Source organism: Eurosta solidaginis, chromosome 1 (genome assembly GCF_040869045.1).
Source record: "Eurosta solidaginis isolate ZX-2024a chromosome 1, ASM4086904v1, whole genome shotgun sequence".
Lineage (NCBI taxonomy): Eukaryota > Metazoa > Arthropoda > Insecta > Diptera > Tephritidae > Eurosta > Eurosta solidaginis.
The window spans coordinates 189034554-189056097 of NC_090319.1; the positions used below are offsets into that span (position 1 = coordinate 189034554).

The 21544-nt window shown below is 43.3% G+C and overlaps 1 protein-coding gene and 1 pseudogene across 5 annotated transcripts in view; one reads left to right on the forward strand and one right to left on the reverse strand.

Annotated features, from left to right (window-relative positions):
• Window positions 1-21544, forward strand: part of tw (Protein O-mannosyl-transferase 2) — a 2413568-nt gene that overhangs the window by 177851 nt on the left and 2214173 nt on the right. The window lies entirely within an intron of this gene.
• LOC137238734 (uncharacterized) lies at window positions 10957-12060 on the reverse strand (annotated as a pseudogene).

Sequence of the window (21544 nt, forward strand, 5' to 3'; positions counted from 1 at the left end):
GGCCGCTCAGCCCAGCATCCAATGACCCAACGGACCTAGAACCACTTACCCCAGGTCACTTCCTCACTGGCAGCCATCTACTGGCTCCGCCAGAGCCGGATGCTAGTGAGAGCCCTGCCTCTATGATCAATCGGTGGCAGAAACTCAAAGCCCTCAATCACACTTTCTGCAAGCGATGGAAAACCGAATATCTCACCGAGATCCAGAAACGATACAAGTGGAAACATCCACAACCTAATCTAAAACCCGGAGAACTAGTTCTTATCAAAGAGGACAACCTCAAACCCAACGAGTGGAGAATGGGGAGAATCGTCAACACACACCCAGGCTCTGATAACCGTGTGCGTGTTGTTGACGTTCATACAACCAAGGGACAAATAACTAGACCAATTACGAAATTGATACTCCTTCCGTCCCACGACAAGGAAGATTAAATGTAAGGGGCCAAATTCCGCCTTACAAAACCCCAAAAACCAAAATTCTATTTCCCCCGACTACCTAAAATCAGAGGCCCGCGGTTGGTGATAGCATGGAAAGCATATTAGGAGCCCGCGTCTTCGTGTCTCTCTATCCCTAAGCCTGCGTTTCTCCCGAGCCATATATTATAATCAACCCCCCGGTCTCGTGATGGTGCGAGTCTACCGGAGGGGAATCCCAAAACGTACTACGCGATGGCAATGGGGAAAGGGAGCGCGGGACATAAATACGCGTTCCACCACGCGCTGTGATGCCCCGCTATCCCTAAGCTTGTGTCTCTCCCGAGGCCCTAATTATAATCAACCCCCCGATCTCGTGATGGTGCGAGTCTACCGGAGGACGATCCTACATCTTGTTTTTTTTTTGTTCTCTACCCCCGGTCTCGTGTCGAGTCTAACGGAGGGAATCCTACACCTGACTACTGGTCGGCAATGGGGAAAGGGAGCGAGATGCACGAAGACACGGGAGAGCTTACCAAAAGCTCGCAAACAAAAAACATTTTTTTTGCTATGTTTTTTAACAATACTAACCGGGGGCCCCCTGAACAGAAAACTCCACAATTCACTCGCTCACCCAGAGCGAGGGCACCAGAAAATCCCAAAATTCACTCGCTCACCCCGAGCGAGGACACCAGAAACAATCCCACAATTCACTCGTTATCCCAGAACGAGGATACCAGAATAGCCTACCGCAGAAGGGCGAACAGATCTGCCACAGAATCTAAGGGCCTTCGGCCTTTTATATCTTCAAACTTCCAACAAATCAACCCAAATTCCCTCGCTCCCCGAGAGAACCACCAGAACCCTAATGCCACAGAATACACATGCACTAGGCCAAATGCACGAGGCCAACAGAATTGATAGAGATAATTCTTGAATAATCATTATGATTCATACTTTGAGACGCATTTTATTCATATTTGATATCATTCGACATTAACTAAAAGTTCGAATATCAACTACCAAGTACGCAGATTGTGACAACCAAAATGTAACCGCAATCTGAGGAAACTTGTTATTTCAACATGGTTGGAGAGAAATCAGGGGGTTAGAGGGGTGGTTCCTTATGACAATTGTAAGGATGGCTCCCTGGGTTGTGTTCGCGCTGCAGTTGTTGCAGCAGTGTTACTTCTTAGTAAGGAGCATCACGTTCTTTGGCAAAGTTAGAGCACTGGGTCGTTACAGAGTGCAAAGTGTGGTATGCGCAGTAATAAATGGATGGACAACAGAGTTCCATACATGGATCCGAACCTACATAACAACCAATACACTTGCGAATGAAAGTGCGTGTCATAAAAATAAAATTCACGTTTGGCCATAATGCGATAATGCGCTTACTTCTCAATGAATACATGCCAGAAGACGCATATAAACGTCACTTTTTAGTCAGTAGTAACTGCCTCGTTAAGGTTTGTACAAACTACCGAACTACCACTGTCTTATCAAACAGATGAGCATTAAAAAACTTGGATTGGGTAACAACATTGATACTTTTGAATTATAAAACTTATAAATGTTTCCAACTTTCCGTGCCCATCTTTGGTTGTAAGGAAGCTTGCATGTTGTGACAATGGCGCTGAGTCCAACGTTACTAAGCGCGATGTAATACTGTTTCAAGGTGTCCACATGTGTCGCTGCAGCGAGATTACCTAAATGAAAGCGGAGACCAAGCCCTAAGCAAGCTTACCTAAGTAGGGTCCTGGTTCGATTTCATCGAGACTCACTAACCCGCCATCAAAGTCTGCACGGTCTTGCGTGCCAAATTGGTCTTTTAATGGTAGAGAATCGGCGCGCTGGTCATAGCGACCCTCTACATAAACCGGGGGCGACCAAAATTCTTCAAACAGTTGCTGTTCGCTTCGGTTTACGTTCGGGTTTTGATGCCCCTTCGCGCGCAGTTCATTGTTTTTAGACTCTGGTACTTTTGTCAGTAACGGTGGTAATTTAACACTCAACGAAACCACTGAGAGATCCCAAAAAATTTTCACTTTGGGTATTTTAATGTATGCGAACCACGCAACACGCGCGGCAAATATATATCATATAACAAAGGTATTATTTTGCGACGATTCTCGTTTAATTGCCATGTTTTGTGCATTGTTGTAAAAGAAGCAGTTTTCAAAATCATTGCTAAAATTTTTTGTAACTATTAGCCACCGAGCAAATCACAATTCTTGAAAATGAGTTCAAAGTTAAATTCTGTATACTTTTCCAACCTTAGTTGCATCTCATTGGCATGATGTTGGTCAGGATTAGTGTATAAAAAGATAGCACCATACTTTGTAAGCGGTACGCCTCTACGTAAACGTGCAGCATCTTGGCGTGTTAGCGGTTTTATGTCATCGTACACCTCAGGTTCCGGCTCTCTAGGGTCCATGGCCACAGTTATAGGAGCATTGGTAAAGTTAAAATTGCATGAGTTGCAGTCCTGGCTTTAGTCAATAACTCAACACGTCCTATTAAGGATTCTACATTGGGTGTCAGGCTTGGTGGCGGACTGGGCGGTTAGCTTGATGAGGAATCAGAACCGTCATCATCAACCTCATCATTGTCAATATCATTATTTTGAGTGTCATTGGTTTGTTCCAATTGAATTTGTCCATCGTTGTTAACCATCGACAGCTTCGACTACATATTCGTTGGAAGTGTGAGAGGATGCTCCTCCATCAGTCGGGTTCTGTTGAATTAACATGCCACCTTTTACACACCATGCATCTTTAACCAAAACCCCAAAAATATCTTCGCTAACATCCCAACGATTGATTTTGGATAATTAGTGCAGCAAATGAAAACATGTTGCCTTCTTTATATTCCGCGAACACCACTTACAAAGCACTGTTTGCATTGGATCATCTGAGTTGTTGTTACAAAAATTACGAACCTTGGTCAACTCTGCCAAGCTACTCCCATCACGTTCATGGCCGGCACCTCGAAAATATTTTTCTACCGGTCAACAGTTCAGAGAGCTTAACACGTGTCTCGGCACTGAGCTCATCAAGTGGCGTATCCACAAGCATACATGCTTCATCACTGCAATAGTATGTCTGTCCCTTCCCCGAGTATGGTATAATGCTATCCATGGTAGCACTCAATTCGCTCAGGTTTTCAAAGTTTTTATATCCCTTGGTTAATTTGCTCTCCACTTTTCAACCATGAACATGGACTCTTACATTAGATTGGCCGATCGAATAATCGAATTCGAGGCCGATTTTAATGATATCAATGCGGCTCTGCACACTGTACACACTCTTGCAATACAGCAAAGAGAGTTGCAAGCTAAGTGGGAAAAAGCAGAGAACGCCCTAGAGGAGTTGCTTGGCTCTGACACGCTCGACGCAAAGAAAATTGCAGCGGTCAAGATCAAGCATAAAGCTGCATATGCCGTATTCTTGAGATGCATGTCGAACATGGCTGAACTTCAAGCCAAATTGAAGCAGGAAAGAGATAGTCAGGTTCGACCTGAAGGAGAACGCGCGCACGAACATAATATCCAGCTGCCAGCTTGCGATATTGAGGTATTCAAGGGCGGCTACCTATCTTGGCCAACGTTTCGTGACCTGTTCACGGCCATCTACAAAAACAACAGTCGCCTAAGCCCGGTAGAAAAGTTGTTCCATCTCAATCAAAAAACTTAAGGTGAGCAAAGGACATCGTCAAGAAATGTCCTTTGACAAATGAAGGCTTCGAAACAGCCTGGAAAAACCTATGTGAGAGATACGAGAATAAGCGGATTCTCGTGAACTCACAACTACAAATTTTATTTAATCTAAAAAAGATAGATAGCGAGTGCGGCAGCTCAATCAAAACCTTACAGCGCGACATAAATAATTGTTTAGCATCCTTAAAAACCCATCAGATTGATGTTTTAAATTGGGATGCGATCATCACATATTTATGCTCGACAAAATTACCCGAAAATACGTTGACTCTATGGGAGCAGAGCATTGACCACAAAACGAACATATCCAAGTTGGAGGATATGGACAAATTCTTGTCAAATCGTTTTCATACACTTGAAACCGTGTCTGGTTTTACAGGGAATGCCACTTCTAAAGTGCAAAAGTCTAACACGACGCGCCAGTCGACAGAAACCCCTACAAAAAGACTTGGTGCTTTTCAAACAAAAGTAACCAAGCAAACAACAAAATCAATATGTAAAATGTGCAACTCTACGGAGCACAGATTACGCAACTGTTCACATTTTTGCGATTTAAACCCGGTAGAAAGGATTAACTTCGTCAAATCCACAAATGGCAGCCTGAATTGTTTATCCCCAGGACACACAGTAACGAGGTGCACCAGTTCGTACAACTGTTCCAAATGCCACTCTCGTCACCACACGCTCCTGCATGCGGACACACTTCAGCAACCGGCGGTGCGCAACCCTTTCAAAGATGCGGATAATACCCCATCAACTTCGGTACAGGCACGGAAAAGACAGGAATCGGGACAACCACCTTCCTCTACGAACCAGAATGTCCAATTCTGCCATGCCAATTCCAGCACAGGTGTGCTATTAGGAACTGCTCGTGTACACATTCACCATAATGGTACCGACTTCTCCGCGCGGGCATTAATTGATTCTGGGTCTGAATGTTCCTTTATAACTGAAAGACTGAAACGCAGAATCAATTTGCCAGCGAGGAAAATGCATGCCCATGTTTCAGGCATCACAAATGCGGTGTCAGCTCAGGTGAAAGAAGCATCCAACATCGAATTACGTTCACCAGTGGATCCCTGCTTCAGCCTGACTACACCCGTACTAGTTCTAGCGAAACTCACTGGGAATCTTCCATCCTGCCATATCAACGCAATGACTATGCAGGCATTCCCAGACTTGGTTTTGGCAGACAAGAGGTTCTACGTCAACGAAGACGTAGACCTCATACTTGGCGGAGACATATATCCCCAAATTATAATGAACGGTATAAAAAAGAATGTACTAAACACACTCTTGGCACAAGAGACAGTGTTCGGTTGGATACTAACCGGTCGAATAGAAGAACCGAATCCAACGAAGAGCATCATGTTTTTCTACAACGAAGTTGCGTTAGACAATCAATTAAAAGCTTTCTGGGAGGTAGAAAATGTACCAAAAAATAAAATATTAAATGAAGATGAGAGGTATTGCGAAAAATTATTTAAAGAAACAACGAAACGTGATGAAGATGGAAGATACATCGTATCACTTCCATTCAGGCAGGATTACCCTAATAACATTAATTTAGAACCGTCCCTGAAACGAGCATGCTCTCAATTATTCCGGAATGAGGGGCGGCTAATAAAAAACCCAGATTTAGGTAAAGAATATGTTCGAGTGTTGTCAGAATATGAAACACTCGGACATATGAGAAAATTGAAAAAGGATATCCCATCCGACGATTCGGATCATTACTTCCTGCCCCACCACGCCGTTGTAAAAGCAGAAAGTACAACCACCAAAGTACGCGTAGTATTTAACTTCTCGAGCCCTACGGCCAACGCCAATACCTTAAACGATATTCTCCTCCCAGGCCCAGTTCTACAAGCCGATATACCCATCCTTATCTTAGGATGGAGACTATACCGTTTTGTCTTTAATAGCGACATCGAAAAGATGTATCGTCAAATTTGGGTGAACGAAAATCACGCCAAATTTCAACGTATTGTGCATCGCACTTCCCCGAAAGACCCTATTAGTCTTTACGAATTAAAGACGGTTACCTTCGGAGTGAACTGCGCTCCATATCTCGCGATATGAACGCTCTTACAACTGGCAGGCGACGTTCACACTCTACAGCGGCTAACATACTGCGAGAATATATGTATGTAGATGACGTGTTAGCAGGTGGACATGCGATCACATCGACCATTAAAGCCAGAGATGAAATTCGTCAAGTCCTACACTCAGCGGGCTTTCCACTTCGCAAATGGACATCCAATTCAGAGGACATTCTAAGGGACATCCCCAAAGCAGACCTGCTCAGTGAAAATTTTCTGGCATTCGAAGAGACCAGTTAAGTTAAAGCACTAGGCATCCGATGGAATGCCCACTCCGATTTATTTTATTTTAAAGCAGGGACGCTGCACAACCCGGAAAACATTACGAAGAGAGCGATACTATCAGCAATCGCCAAACTCTTCGATCCCTTAGGATGGCTTGCGCCAATGGTCATTGTGGCAAAAATACTCATGCAGAGTATTTGGTTATAAGGCACCGCTTGGGACGACCAGTACGCTGGAACGATGGAAAACCTTCACCGACCAATACCATGAGATCGATAACATAAGGATATCTAGGTGGGTAAACTTTTCCCCAGGAACCGACATCGAGATCCGTGGATTTTGTGACGCATCCGAGAAGGCTTATGCAGCAGCCGTTTACAGGCGCGTGAAAGCGGATAACGACATCTGGACAAACCTGCTGCTAGCAAAAACCCGAGTAGCCCCAGTGAAAACCCTGTCTCATCCCCGATTGGAACTTTGCTGAGCCGTACTGTTAGCGGAAATCACCGAATCAATTTACAGGAACCTTAAATTGGGATCAGTGAGAGTTCCCCTTTGGACGGATTCAACGATCGTCCTCGCATGGATAAGGAGACCGCCTTGTTCCTGGTCCACTTTCGTCGCACATCGGATCACCAAGATCATCGACATGGTCGGAAATAAGGACTGGTTGCACGTAAATTCAGAATCAAACCCAGCAGATTTAGGTAGCTGAGGATTACCTGCGTCTGAATTGGTCAACAATTCGTTGTGGTGGCAGGGACCTTCTTGGCTGCGAGAAGACACTTCCCAATAGCCAGCACAAGAAAATGACTACATAACCTCCGTAGAGGAAAAGAGGGCGAAGACCTGCGCAACAACAACAGTAAATACTACCGATGTTCTCCAACGTTTTTCAGACCTACCTAGGGCTTTACGGGTGCTCTCATACGTTATGAGGTTCTACCGAAGGACTCACCCCAAAACAAGAAAATCGTTTCAGGTCAAGTCACCTTTAATCTCCCCTGATGAGATCAAATCAGTAACTCAACTTGTCATTAAAATCTATCAGAAACAACATTATAGTTCCGAACATAATGATCTAAAGGCCGGAAAACCAATTGCAGGGAAAAGTGCAATTCTCTCACTTAATCCCTACTTAGACCAAGATGGCATCATTAGGGTAGGAGGGCGACTCGGGGCGTCAAAGGACTTAGCTTTTAATGAACGCCACCCAATCCTCCTCCCATACAACTGCCGGTTATCCCGTCTGACAGTCCTAATGTTTCATCAACAAAGTCTGCATGGGGAAAACCAACTCATGTTACGTCTGATACACACCCAATACTGGATACCTAACATCAAAACCATGATTAGGGCAACCATTCATAATTGCAAAGTTTGCACTATACACCGAAAGCGTGCTCAGACCCAACTTATTGGTATTCTCCCTCGCAAACGCACGACATTCAGCCGTGCATTCACGAATACTGGAGTCGACTTTGCCGGACCCTTCGACATTAAAAGTTACCGCGGCAGAGGGTGTCGACTATCCAAAGGCTATATTTGCCTGTTCGTGTGTTTTTCCACACGAGCAATTTATCTGGAGGCCACTACTGACCTCAGCACATCATCATTTCTAGCGGAATTTGCCCGTTTCATATCTAGGCGCGGATGCCCGAAAGATATGTACTCCGACAATGGTACGAACTTTGTCGGAGCGTCACGATCCTTACGATCAGAATTCAAGACCTTCATCTCACAAGCGCGAGAGAACGCTGTCTCGAAGTACAGCCACCAGTCACTCACGTGGCATTTCATCCCTGCGGGCGCCCCCCATATGGGAGGGCTGTGGGAGGCGGGAGTGAAAAGCTTCAAAAGCCATTTCAAAAAGATAGCCTCACCACACAAATTCACCTTCGAGGAATTCCAGACCCTCTTGTGTCGCATCGAGGCATGCCTGAACTCGCGGCCGCTCAGCCCAGCATCCAATGACCCAACGGACCTAGAACCACTTACCCCAGGTCACTTCCTCACTGGCAGCCATCTACTGGCTCCGCCAGAGCCGGATGCTAGTGAGAGCCCTGCCTCTATGGTCAATCGGTGGCAGAAACCCAAAGCCCTCCATCACACTTTCTGCAAGCGATGGAAAACCGAATATCTCACCGAGATCCAGAAACGATAAAAGTGGAAACATCCACAACCTAATCTAAAACCCGGAGACCTAGTTGTTATCAAAGAGGACAACCTCAAACCCAACGAGTGGAGAATGGGGAGAATCGTCAACACACACCCAGGCTCTGATAACCGTGTGCGTGTTGTTGACGTTCATACAACCAAGGGACAAATAACTAGACCAATTACGAAATTGATACTCCTTCCGTCCCACGACAAGGAGGATTAAATGTAAGGGGCCAAATTCCGCCTTACAAAACCCCAAAAACCAAAATTCTATTTTCCCCGACTACCTAAAATCAGAGGCCCGCGGTTGGTGATAGCGTGGAAAGCATATTAGGAACCTTCGTGTCTCTCTATCCCTTAGCCTGCGTTTCTCCCGAGCCATATATTATAATCAACCCCCCGGTCTCGTGATGGTGCGAGTCTACCGGAGGGGAATCCCAAAACGTACTACGCGATGGCAATGAGGAAAGGGAGCGCGGGACATAAATACGCATTCCACCACGCGCCGTGATGCCCCGCTATCCCTAAGCTTGTGTCTCTCCCGAGGCCCTAATTATAATCAACCCCCCCGGTCTCGTGATGGTGCGAGTCTACCGGAGGACGATCCTACATCTTGTTTTTTTTTGTTCTCTACCCCCGGTCTCGTGTCGAGTCTAACGGAGGGAATCCTACACCTGACTACTGGTCGGCAATGGGGGAAGGGAGCGAGATGCACGAAGACACGGGAGAGCTTACCAAAAGCTCGCAAACAAAAAAAACATTTTTTTTGCTATGTTTTTTAACAATACTAACCGGGGGTCCCCTGAACAGAAAACCCCACAATTCACTCGCTCACCCAGAGCGAGGACACCAGAAAATCCCAAAATTCACTCGCTCACCCCGAGCGAGGACAAAAGAAACAATCCCACAATTCACTCGTTATCCCAGAACGAGGACACCAGAATAGCCTACCGCAGAAGGGCGAACCGATCTGCCACAGAATCTAAGGGCCTTCGGCCTTTTATATCTTCAAACTTCCAACAAATCAACCCAAATTCCCTCGCTCCCCCGAGAGAACCACCAGAACCCTAATGCCACAGAATACACATGCACTAGGCCAAATGCACGAGGCCAACAGAATTTGTCAGAATTCCCAGCCAGCATCAAAAATATCTGCATACCTTACCCCAAGAGGATTCAAAAACCATCAACTTTAAAATCGATTATTCTTAAAAGAGATAATTCTTGAATAATCATTATGATTCATACTTTGAAACGCATTTTATTCATATTTGATATCATTCGACATTAACTAAAAGTTCGAATATCAACTACCAAGTACGCAGATTTCGACAACAAAAATGTAACCGTAATCTGAGGAAACTTGCTATTTCAACATGGTTGGAGAGAAATCAGGGGGTTAGAGGGGTGGTTCCTTATGACAATTGTAAGGATGGCTCCCTGGGTTGTGTTCGCGCTGCAGTTGTTGCAGCAGTGTTACTTCTTAGTAAGGAGCATCACGTTCTTTGGCAAAGTTAGAGCACTGGGTCGTTACAGAGTGCAACGTGTGGTATGCGCAGTAATAAATGGATGGACAACAGAGTTCGATACATGGATCCGAACCTACATAACAACCAACACACTTGCGAATGAAAGTGCGTGTCATAAAAATAAAATTCACGTTTGGCCATAATGCGATAATGCGCTTACTTCTCAATGAATACATGCCAGAAGACGCATATAAACGTCAATTTTTAGTCAGTAGTAACTGCCTCGTTAAGGTTTGTACAAACTACCGAACTACCACTGTCTTATCAAACAGATGAGCATTAAAAAACTTGGATTGGGTAACAACATTGATACTTTTGAATTATAAAACTTATAAATGTTTCCAACTTTCCGTGCCCATCTTTGGTTGTAAGGAAGCTTGCATGTTGTGACAACGGCGCTGAGTCCAACGTTACTATGCGCCATCTAATACTGTTTCAAGGTGTCCACATGTGTCGCTGCAGCGAGATTACCTAAATGAAAGCGGAGACCAAGCCCTAAGCAAGCTTACCTAAGTAGGGTCCTGGTTCGATTTCATCGAGACTCACTAACCCGCCATCAAAGTCTGCACGGTCTTGCGTGCCAAATTGGTCTTTTAATGGTAGAGAATCGGCGCGCTGATCATAGCGACCCTCTACATAAACCGGGGGCGACCAAAATTCTTCAAACAGTTGCTGTTCGCTTAGGTTTACGTTCGGGTTTTGATGCCCCTTCGCGCGCAGTTCATTGTTTTTAGACTCTGGTACTTTTGTCAGTAACGGTGGTAATTTAACACTCAACGAAACCACTGAGAGATCCCAAAAAATTTTCACTTTGGGTATTTTAATGTATGCGAACCACGCAACACGCGCGGCAAATATATATCATATAACAAAGGTATTATTTTGCGACGATTCTCGTTTAATTGCCATGTTTTGTGCATTGTTGTAAAAGAAGCAGTTTTCAAAATCATTGCTAAAATTTTTTGTAACTATTAGCCACCGAGCAAATCACAATTCTTGAAAATGAGTTCAAAGTTAAATTCTGTATACTTTTCCAACTTTAGTTGCATCTCATTGGCATGATGTTGGTCAGGATTAGTGTATAAAAAGATAGCACCATACTTTGTAAGCGGTACGCCTCTACGTAAACGTGCAGCATCTTGGCGTGTTAGCGGTTTTATGTCATCGTACACCTCAGGTTCCGGCTCTGTAGGGTCCATGGCCACAGTTATAGGAGCATTGGTAAAGTTAAAATTGCATGAGTTGCAGTCCTGGCTTTAGTCAATAACTCAACACGTCCTATTAAGGATTCATTGGGTGTCAGGCTTGGTGGCGGACTGGGCGGTGAGCTTGATGAGGAATCAGAACCGTCATCATCAACCTCATCATTGTCAATATCATTATTTTGAGTGTCATTGGTTTATTCCAATTGAATTTGTCCGTCGTTGTTACCATCGACAGCTTCGACTACATATTCGTTGGAAGTGTGAGAGGATGCTCCTCCATCAGTCGCGTTCTGTTGAATTAACATGCCACCTTTTACACGCCATGCATCTTTAACCAAAACCCCAAAAATATCTTCGCTAACATCCCAACGATTGATTTTGGATAATTAGTGCAGCAAATGAAAACATGTTGCCTTCTTTACATTCCACGAACACCACTTACAAAGCACTGTTTGCATTGGATCATCTGAGTTGTTGTTACAAAAATTACGAACCTTGGTCAACTCTGCCAAGCTACTCCCATCACGTTCATGGCCGGCACCTCGAAAATATTTTTCTACCGGTCAACAGTTCAGAGACACGTGTCTCGGCACTGAGCTCATCAAGTGGCGTATCCACAAGCATACATGCTTCATCACTGCAATTGCATGTCCGTCCCTTCCCCGAGTATGGTATCATGCTATCCATGATAGCACTCAATAACATTGTTCCTGATATGTGTGCTTTATAATAAAGCTGAATGATAAGAGAAACGTTCGCAAAATGCTCCTTATTCCATTACTTGAGGCTCCCCGTAGCAAACATTTTCCTTTTAGCTTCCCAATGGAACAACTGCTCAACATATGGAAAAAGTACGGAGTATTGAAGTACGCTCTCAAAATAATCAATCTCCTGACCATTAACCTGAGACGTGGTGCAAGTTATTGTACGTTTTATAACAAGCCTTCTCTGCGACGATATCATAACCAATATGTCGTTGCAGTGGAGCAGCCTCTGTAAAAGGCAGCATCGTCGAAACATGGAACATGATTTCACGTTCCTTGGAGACCTCATAAACAGCCGTATCGCCTGTATGCCCCTTTTGTATATCAAGACCACCGCGGTAACCCTTGTGATCTGTCAACTTTATACGTTGGCCCAGCATATCTAAGAATTCTTCAAAGGCAGGCGAGGAGTTGTTGTTGCTGAATAGCTTTTCTTCTGTGGTCTGGCCATATATTTGGTGTACTACACCGAACTTAAAATTTGACACTAAAACATGCTCATCACAGGTGCCAATTAGCTGTGATGATTTTGGGACACATATCGGTAGAAATCTCTCAACTGTGATTTGACCATTTAAAAGTCGTTCCATCTTTGCTGGTGTCGGATTTGGAGTTATACATGACATTGGTAAAGGCTCATGCATTGTACCAGTGAGCTGGCGCAATAAAATGCGAGCATGTTCTTGATTTGCTACATTCTCTGTTTTTGTGGATATCAAAATTGGCCCAGGTGGTTCGTCTTGACCGACGAGATTTGCGTGCTTTTTTTCCCGCTTATTTTGGTAAAAAGGGGAAACCGCCAAAAATTGCTTTGACCCAAGCAATATGATAAAACCTGAAAAGAAAAAATTCATCAGTACAGTGCATAAACGGGCATCGCAAAAGTGTGACAACTGACAGCGCGGCCGACGCCGCAGTTGGAGCACCTCTTTTGCGATGCCGGTAACCAAAAGAAAAAAAACAACGATAACCCCGATGTCCTGTCCCATCTGCACCTGAAAATAAAAGAAAGTTAATCAATAATATGAAATAAAGGAAATATATCTATTAGTAATAAAATTAGTTTACAATTTACAACGTACTTACCCGTTTTACTCCAGCCACGCATAAAAATGAAATGAATGAAGAAACGGAAAGTTATTTACCGTTTACTTCAATTCTGTTGAAAAGTCCATTCAGTAAATTTGTTTTCTTTACATGAAATGAGTGTTAATTTTTTTCGTATTTTGCCGTTAGCATTATTATATTTTGTGTTCCACGCACGATGTTCCTACTGCTGCACAAAATGTGCAAGCGGGTACCGAAAACCCGCAAGAGAAACGAAATCGGGATCGGCTTTTTTGAACGATACTGACGCCTCGGGCAGTCCCAAAAAAATATTAACGCACAAAAATAAAGGCCAACACCTCATTTAAAAATAATTATATTCTCATTTACAAAAAAACGGATTGCCGTCGGTACTGCTTGTTTTTTTTGGCTGGTGGGCAGGACTTGTTGTTTTTCAACAACAAATATCCCAAAAAGTCATTATAAGCGCTCGGTGCAAAAACAATCCGAGTCCCGAAAATAAAGAATCCCGACACGACAAAGTCCCGACATTGGAAAAAGTCAACTTTTTCTACTGGCCTAGTGTGCTACTGTCAGCTGTCAGCTAACAAATAAATACACGACAGGGTTGCATGCAGTCTCAGAATGGTACGTGCAGATAGAACGCGTCGTGGAGAACGCATCGCCAATCTGCATGCAAGCATCGGCAGTTGGTACACTTTCGAATTTATTTACGATTTTCGCTATTCGTCATAAGCTGTCGCACAAAATTAAATCCATACCTTCGTCGGTCCCTACGCTTCGTTTTAAACTCGCTTTATTCATCTATTTTAACATACGTTTTGTAATAAAGCACCTCCGCTTCACCCAACCAACCTCACGGCCGCTCGCCCCGGCACATCCATAAAATGCCACAGTTGCCTTGAGAGCGATACGACAAGTTAGACGCTGGAACGGAGACCTCGGCCTCTTCGTCCAGCACAGAAAAACCTCTAATCCTCGAGTCTGGAACGGAGACCTCTGCCTCTTCGTCCACCCAAAAAACAAAAAAAAACGCAAGTCTGGAACGGAGACCTCGGCCTCTCCATCCGGAACAAGCAAAAAAAAAACAAAGAATAACAAAAAATGGTGCCATTCTGGAACGGAGACCTCGGCCTCTTCGTCCAGCCTTACTGGCCATCTATTATACATATATCACGTTCTGAACTTCTATATATATTAGAGTTACGTATAAACCAATGGCAAGAAATATTCACTTCTCACTGTTCATAACCGCAAATTTTTTCATCTTAGCTCAGGTGGCATGCTAAGCAAGTCGGAAAGGATTCCCGGCCATTTTGCGTCACAGACGAACTCCTCATTTAGATTAAGTTTAGTGTGCAAGTTTTATATTCATTTTTCTCGTTTCAGTGGAGGTCATTGGCGGAAAACGATGTTGCGTATCGCAAGGGGGGCCGGCATGTTTAGGCAGGATGCCTAACTTTTCCGCATCTGTTTGCGATCCCCCCAATTCAACTCTGCGAATCGATACTCGATACTCGACTTAATTATAACCACCCACACCATCACCGCCACATGCATGTTCATGCATTTACATGCACGTGTATGTGTGTTTTTTGTCAGCACTCATGCATATTGTCGGGGTTGATGTGTGGGTGCCTGTTCCCTCCAAAACGGAGGATTTTGCGGGTTAACGGTTGTAGCATTTTATACAACCGGCCTCTTGGATTTCAACAGCCGTACCATACACATCTGCCGCCAGCGATCTCTGCCGTTCTTCCACGATTTCTTAAGGTAATATTGTAACCTTTGATATTTTTACATTTACCCAATAAATCATATCTATTATAACGAGAAATCTCGTATTCTCTTATTTTATTCCAACCCGCTTATTCCCACTGAGATCGAAACCGGTGCGCCCACCTACCTCCAGGAGCACACGCACCCCGGCCGAACACTAAATTGAACAAAATAATATAAAATAACATTAAGTTAAATAAAACAAAATAAAATAAAACAGAATAAAAAAAGGAAATAAAGAAAAATGAAATAAATGAAAAAAATTGACTTTAATTAGACTTAATTAGATTAAATTTAATTAAATTAAATTAAATAAAATTAAATTAAATTAAATCAAATTTAATTAAATTAAGGTAAATTAAGTAAATAAAATTAAATTAAATTTAAAGTTCCGAGGATATTGAATGCTACAAAACGGCTGACTTTTATTCATTTAAGTAAACACTACAGAGTTATAAAAAAGGGAATCAGAAAAATGTCATACGTGCGTACGTTTTTATAAATAGTACGAACTGCTTCGCCTCAACAACACCTCCTCTCGACTTACTGTGTTTAGTTCAGTTCCAAACGATCAGTAAAACCCAAATTTGAAGAACAAGATGAATGTTTTATTTGAGCTAGACCTTTAGTGAGTACATCTGCTGGCATTGATCCTGTTGGCATGTAAAAAAGTGAGATCATTTTATTCGCTTCCCAAGGCAGGTTCTATGTACCGGAGCGACTCGGGATTTTTTCCGACCAAGGACTGTCATTTCAGTGTAACCCCATTTAATATGTCATGTCCCTTCCACAAATTGTTATCCTCCCAGCAGCTCCTTGCGGTGGAACTGCGCCATACTCTCCTGTGCCGGGAAGGTATCGAACCCAATCCGGGTCCGTCTCCTGATCCCGGTCCTGAGAAATGGTTTTGCTGCGTTTGCCGGAAAAGGATCTTTTTAGGACGGTCATACCGTTGTCAGTGTGCCACGTGCAAGGGATGGTTGCATCGGACAGGTTGTTCTGGGCTAGATCCCCAAACCAGACGTACTCGTACCTTTTATAAATCTTTTTGTGGCTCCTTGCGCACCCTCCACTACCTTCCAGCAGCTCTACTGCTCAGCAACAAAAAGTTACCGCTGCTGTTTGCGCCCTACGGCGCCCCAGCTCATACGCCCCGCTCCCACTCATAACTACAATCTCCGTAGTAGAGTGGGTAGGAATGCCGAGCATTAGCCCCGCCCCGTCTTCTTCCCCCCTCTTTTTCGGCAGAAATCGTGCATGTCAGGGAAACAGACCCTTAGTCCTTACCACCTTTTTCACCGTTTGCCAGCACAGAATACATATGTTTGCGACATTCACCCAAAATGCAGCTCCTGCCTTGGACGGTGCCACTATCCTAGATCTCCGCCAGTGCGCCATGTTGCCAGGCCGCAAACCCAAATACACCGGGTACCTCAATGCTTACCCAGAGACGTCCAGCAATTGCATCCTAGCCTTTCACAACTCAGGCGTAGCCTTTCGCAAATCAGGCGTAGTCACCCGTAGCTACTCCTAGAGTGACCACGTCTCCCACGCTGCCCTTCAGAATTCTGCAGTTGAACTGTAATGGATTTACTGGGAAGATCACGAAAATAGTCGATTTCATGAAGCGGCACAACATCCGCATTGCTGCGATTCAAGATCAGCAAGATCTGCTCTGCAGAATTGTCCTGGGTATAATGTCCACAGAAAAGATCGCGAGAGCCGAAGTGGAGGCGGTCTCGCGTTTATCATACACCAATCAGTGCAATATCATATATTTGATCCCGACATCGGCCGCAGGGACAATGTCTTAAAACGTCACGGCTTATCTGTCCGGTCAGGCGATGTAAAATCATCAATCTACATCCCTCCTGCCGCCTGCTGCTACCGCCCTATTATCAGCGCCTTACTCACTGGCGGTAATCGCATTATCTTAGGCGTTTTCAATGCCCATCACGATCTATGGCATTCAAACTTGCAGGCGGACAGCAGGGGTGATATGTTAGCGAATAAAATAGAAGAAACGACGTTCTGCACAATAAACGGATACGCCCCCAGTGGTATGGTAGGAAGCTGTCACAGTTCGCCAGATATATCAATCGTGAGCGCAGGACTCGTAAACTGCGTCAACTGGAAGCCGATGGTAACATTGGCATCCGACCACCTGCCAATATTTATTTCGCTAGAGCGTACCGCCGACTTCATCGTCACCGAAAAACGCACTTTCATAAACTTTAAAAAAGGAAAGTGGGATGAATACAAATCCTTTACAGGCAGCCACTTCGCTGCCCTCCCTATCACGACGTATGCTCGCCAAAGGGAGCATGCTTTCCGCAAGGTCATTGAATCCGCCTCGGCTCGCTTTCTTCCCGCCGGAATAATTCCCGAAATAGACCCTTAGTCCTTACCACCTTTTGCACGGTTTGCAAGCACAGAATATATATGTTTGCGACATTCGCCCAAAATGCATCTCCTGCTTTGGACGGTGCCACTATCCTAGATCTCCGCCAGTGCGCCATGTTGCCAGGCCGCAAACCCAAATACACCGGGTACCCCAATGCTTACCCAGGGACGTCCAGTCCCAGGGCCACAACAGCAATTGCATCCTAGCCTTTCACAACTCAGGCGTAGTCACCCGTAGCTACTCCTAGAGTGACGACGTCTCCCCCGCTGCCCTTCAGAATTCTGCAGTTGAACTGTAATGGATTCACTGGGAAGATCACGGAGATAGTCGATTTAATGAAGCGGCACAACATCCGCATTGCTGCGATTCAAGATCAGCAAGATCTGCTCTGCAGAATTGTCCTGGGGATAAAGTCGACAGAAAAGATCGCGAGAGCCGAAATGGAGGCGGTCTCGCGTTTATCATACAACAATCAGTGCAATATCATACATTTGATCCCGACATCGGCCGCGGACAATGTCTTAAAACGTCACGGCTTATTCGTCCGGTCAGGCGATGTAAAATCATCAATCTACATCCCTCCTGCCGCTTGCTGCTACCGCCCTATTATCAGCGCCTTACTCACTGGCGGTAATCCCATTATCTTAGGCGATTTCAATGCCCATCACGATCTATGGCATTCAAACTTGCAGGCGGACAGTAGGGGTGATATGTTAGCGGATAAAATAGAAGAAACGACGTTTTGCACAATAAACGGATACGCCCCTACTGGTATGGTAGGAAGCTGTCACAGTTCGCCAGATATGTCAATCGTGAGCGCAGGACTCGTAAACTGCGTCAACTGGAAACCGATGGTAACATTGGCATCCGACCACCTGCCAATATTTATTTCGCTAGAGCGTACCACCGACTTCATCGTCACCGAAAAACGCACTTTCATAAACTTTAAAAAAGGAAAGTGGGATGAATACAAATCCTTTACAGACAGCCACTTCTCTGCCCTCCCTATCCCGACTTATGCTCGCCAAAGAGAGCGTGCTTTCCGCAAAATCATTGAATCCGCCTCGGCTCCCTTTCTTCCCGCCGGAAGAATTCCCGAAATTCAGCCTCATTTTCCGGCGGAACCCGCAAATTTAGCGAGAGAGATTGATTGTGGATGAACACAAGCGGGCGAAATGGGAGGACCATCTAAGTAGTTGTAACCTCTCTGCCGGTGTGAGTAAGCTTTGGTCCACCGTAAAGTCTCTATCGAACCCGTCCAAGCACAGCGACAAAATTTCCATCGCCTTTGGCGATAAAGTGCTGTCGGATGCGAAAACATGCGCGAGCGCTTTTGTCCGACAATATATAATGCCTTCTACGGTTGACAAAGTTAAATGGAGGACCAAAAGACACGCACATAAATATAAAATCAGCGCGTCCCCAATTACTATCACCGCCTCAGTCTTACAGTTAGACGCCGATGCAAGGCGCGACAGAAAATTGCCTCAGCAATACAGTTAGACGCCGACGCAAGGCACAGCAGATTCACGCTAACATACGACGCTGGCCGCAACAGCGCTACGCAAACATACGACGTTTGCCACAGCAGAGCCACGCAAGCATACGACGCTGTCCGCAGCAGCGCTACGCAAGCATACTACGTTGGGCACAGCAGAGTCACACATGCATAAGACGTTGGCCGCAGCAGAGCTACGCAAACATATGACGTTGACAGCAGCAGAGTTACGCAAACATACGACGTCAACCATACCAGAGTTACACTCACGCAGACGCACGGACATAAGGCGCAGCAGAGACAGCGCAGTCGCTAGCCGTAAGAGAGACACGCCGACGCAGGGCGTCACAGAGATACATTTACACCCACCCAGGCAACGACCAGCAAGGCGTCCTAACGGAACGAACCTAACGGGACACGAGGGCCCGTTAGCCCACCACTAATCGTAGAGCAAGCATCAAACATATCTTTCTTTTATTATATTTTTTTATTATAGTTATAATATATATAGTTAAAGCAATAAAGTGAATTTTATATGAAAGGTGCCTCGAAATACAAATTTATTGTAAACGAACCTTGGACACGGCGAGTATACCCCAGCACTTAATGAAGAAGCACCGGGCAAGGAAAAAGCTTCGTTACAATTCTTAATAAAAACAGAATACCCTGAGGATGACGCTGTTGCGTCGAAACGCGTAGGTATGAAAAAACAATACATTTTTGTTTTATTACCAAAAAAACGGCCGAAGCAGCTCTCTATGCAACAGATAAATTAAGTTAAATTAAACAAAATATAATAAAATAAAATAAATTAAAATAAAATTAAATTAAACTAAATTGAATTAATTAAATTAAGTTAGGTTGAATTAAATTAAACTTAATTAATTTAAATTAACTTAATAAAATAAAGCAATATAAAATAAAATATATTATTATTATATATATTAAATATAATAAAATAAAAAAAAATAAAAATACAATAAAATAAATTAAAAAGAGAAAAAAGGAAAATTAAATTAAATTAATTTAAATAAAGTAAAATAAAATTAAACTATTATTAAATTAAATTAAATTAAATTAAATTAAATTAAATTAAATTAAATTAATAATCGGGGATTGCCCATATTGCTTTTTTAAATGTATGAAAACATTTATTTGAAGCAATTTTTTAATTTTATAATTTATTTAATAATTTGGGAAAAATTTAAACAACGTGACATCAGGACGGACAAGGCGACAGCTGTTTCGATTATACCTTGTAAATCTCTTCAAAGCCTTTTCTCCCGGGAGTGGGAGTCGAACTCGCACTCCTACGATAGTTGAAATGGTTATAAACGCATTCAGCTACATCATGCCTGTTGTAAAGTTTTTCCCGATTGCCTTCTTTTTGCATATTTTAATCTTTTACACATTGCATACTTCGTATGCAATTATATGTTAAAGCTATGCTTGGTACGGCGGTTTTCAAATAAACTTTGGTTTTTGTTGCTGTTTTCGTTCTATTTATATAACTACAACGATTAACCAATTTTGTCTGTTTGTATGATTTTAGTAATCGGGGATTGCCCATATTGCTTTTTTAAATGTATGAAAACATTTATTTGAAGCAATTTTTTAATTTTATAATTTATTTAATAATTTGGGAAAAATTTAAACAACGTGACATCAGAACGGACAAGGCGACAGCTGTTTCGATTATACCTTGTAAATCTCTTCAAAGCCTTTTCTCCCGGGAGTGGGAGTCGAACTCGCACTCCAACGATAGTTGAAATGGTTATAAACGCATTCAGCTACGTCATGCCTGTTGTAAAGTTTTTCCCAATTGCCTTCTTTTTGCATATTTTAATCTTTTACACATTGCATACTTCGTATGCAATTATGTGTTAAAGCTATGCTTGGTACGGCGGTTTTCAAAGAAACTTTGGTTTTTGTTGCTGTTTTCGTTCTATTTATATAACTACAACGATTAACCAATTTTGTTTGTTTGTATGATTTTAATAATCGGGGATTGCCCATATTGCTTTTTTAAATGTATGAAAACATTTATTTGAAGCAATTTTTTTAATTTTATAATTTATTTAATAATTTGGGAAAAATTTAAACAACGTGACATCAGGACGGACAAGGCGACAGCTGTTTCGATTATACCTTGTAAATCTCTTCAAAGCCTTTTCTCCCGGGAGTGGGACTCGAACTCGCACTCCTACGATAGTTGAAATGGTTATAAACGCATTCAGCTACGTCATGCCTGTTGTAAAGTTTTTCCCAATTGCCTTCTTTTTGCATATTTTAATCTTTTACACATTGCATACTTCGTATGCAATTATGTGTTAAAGCTATGCTTGGTACGGCGGTTTTCAAAGAAACTTTGGTTTTTGTTGCTGTTTTCGTTCTATTTATATAACTACAACGATTAACCAATTTTGTCTGTTTGTATGATTTTAATAATCGGGGATTGCCCATATTGCTTTTTTAAATGTATGAAAACATTTATTTGAAGCAATTTTTTAATTTTATAATTTATTTAATAATTTGGGAAAAATTTAAACAACGTGACATCAGGACGGACAAGGCGACAGCTGTTTCGATTATACCTTGTAAATCTCTTCAAAGCCTTTTCTCCCGGGAGTGGGAGTCGAACTCGCATTCCTACGATAGTTGAAATGGTTATAAACG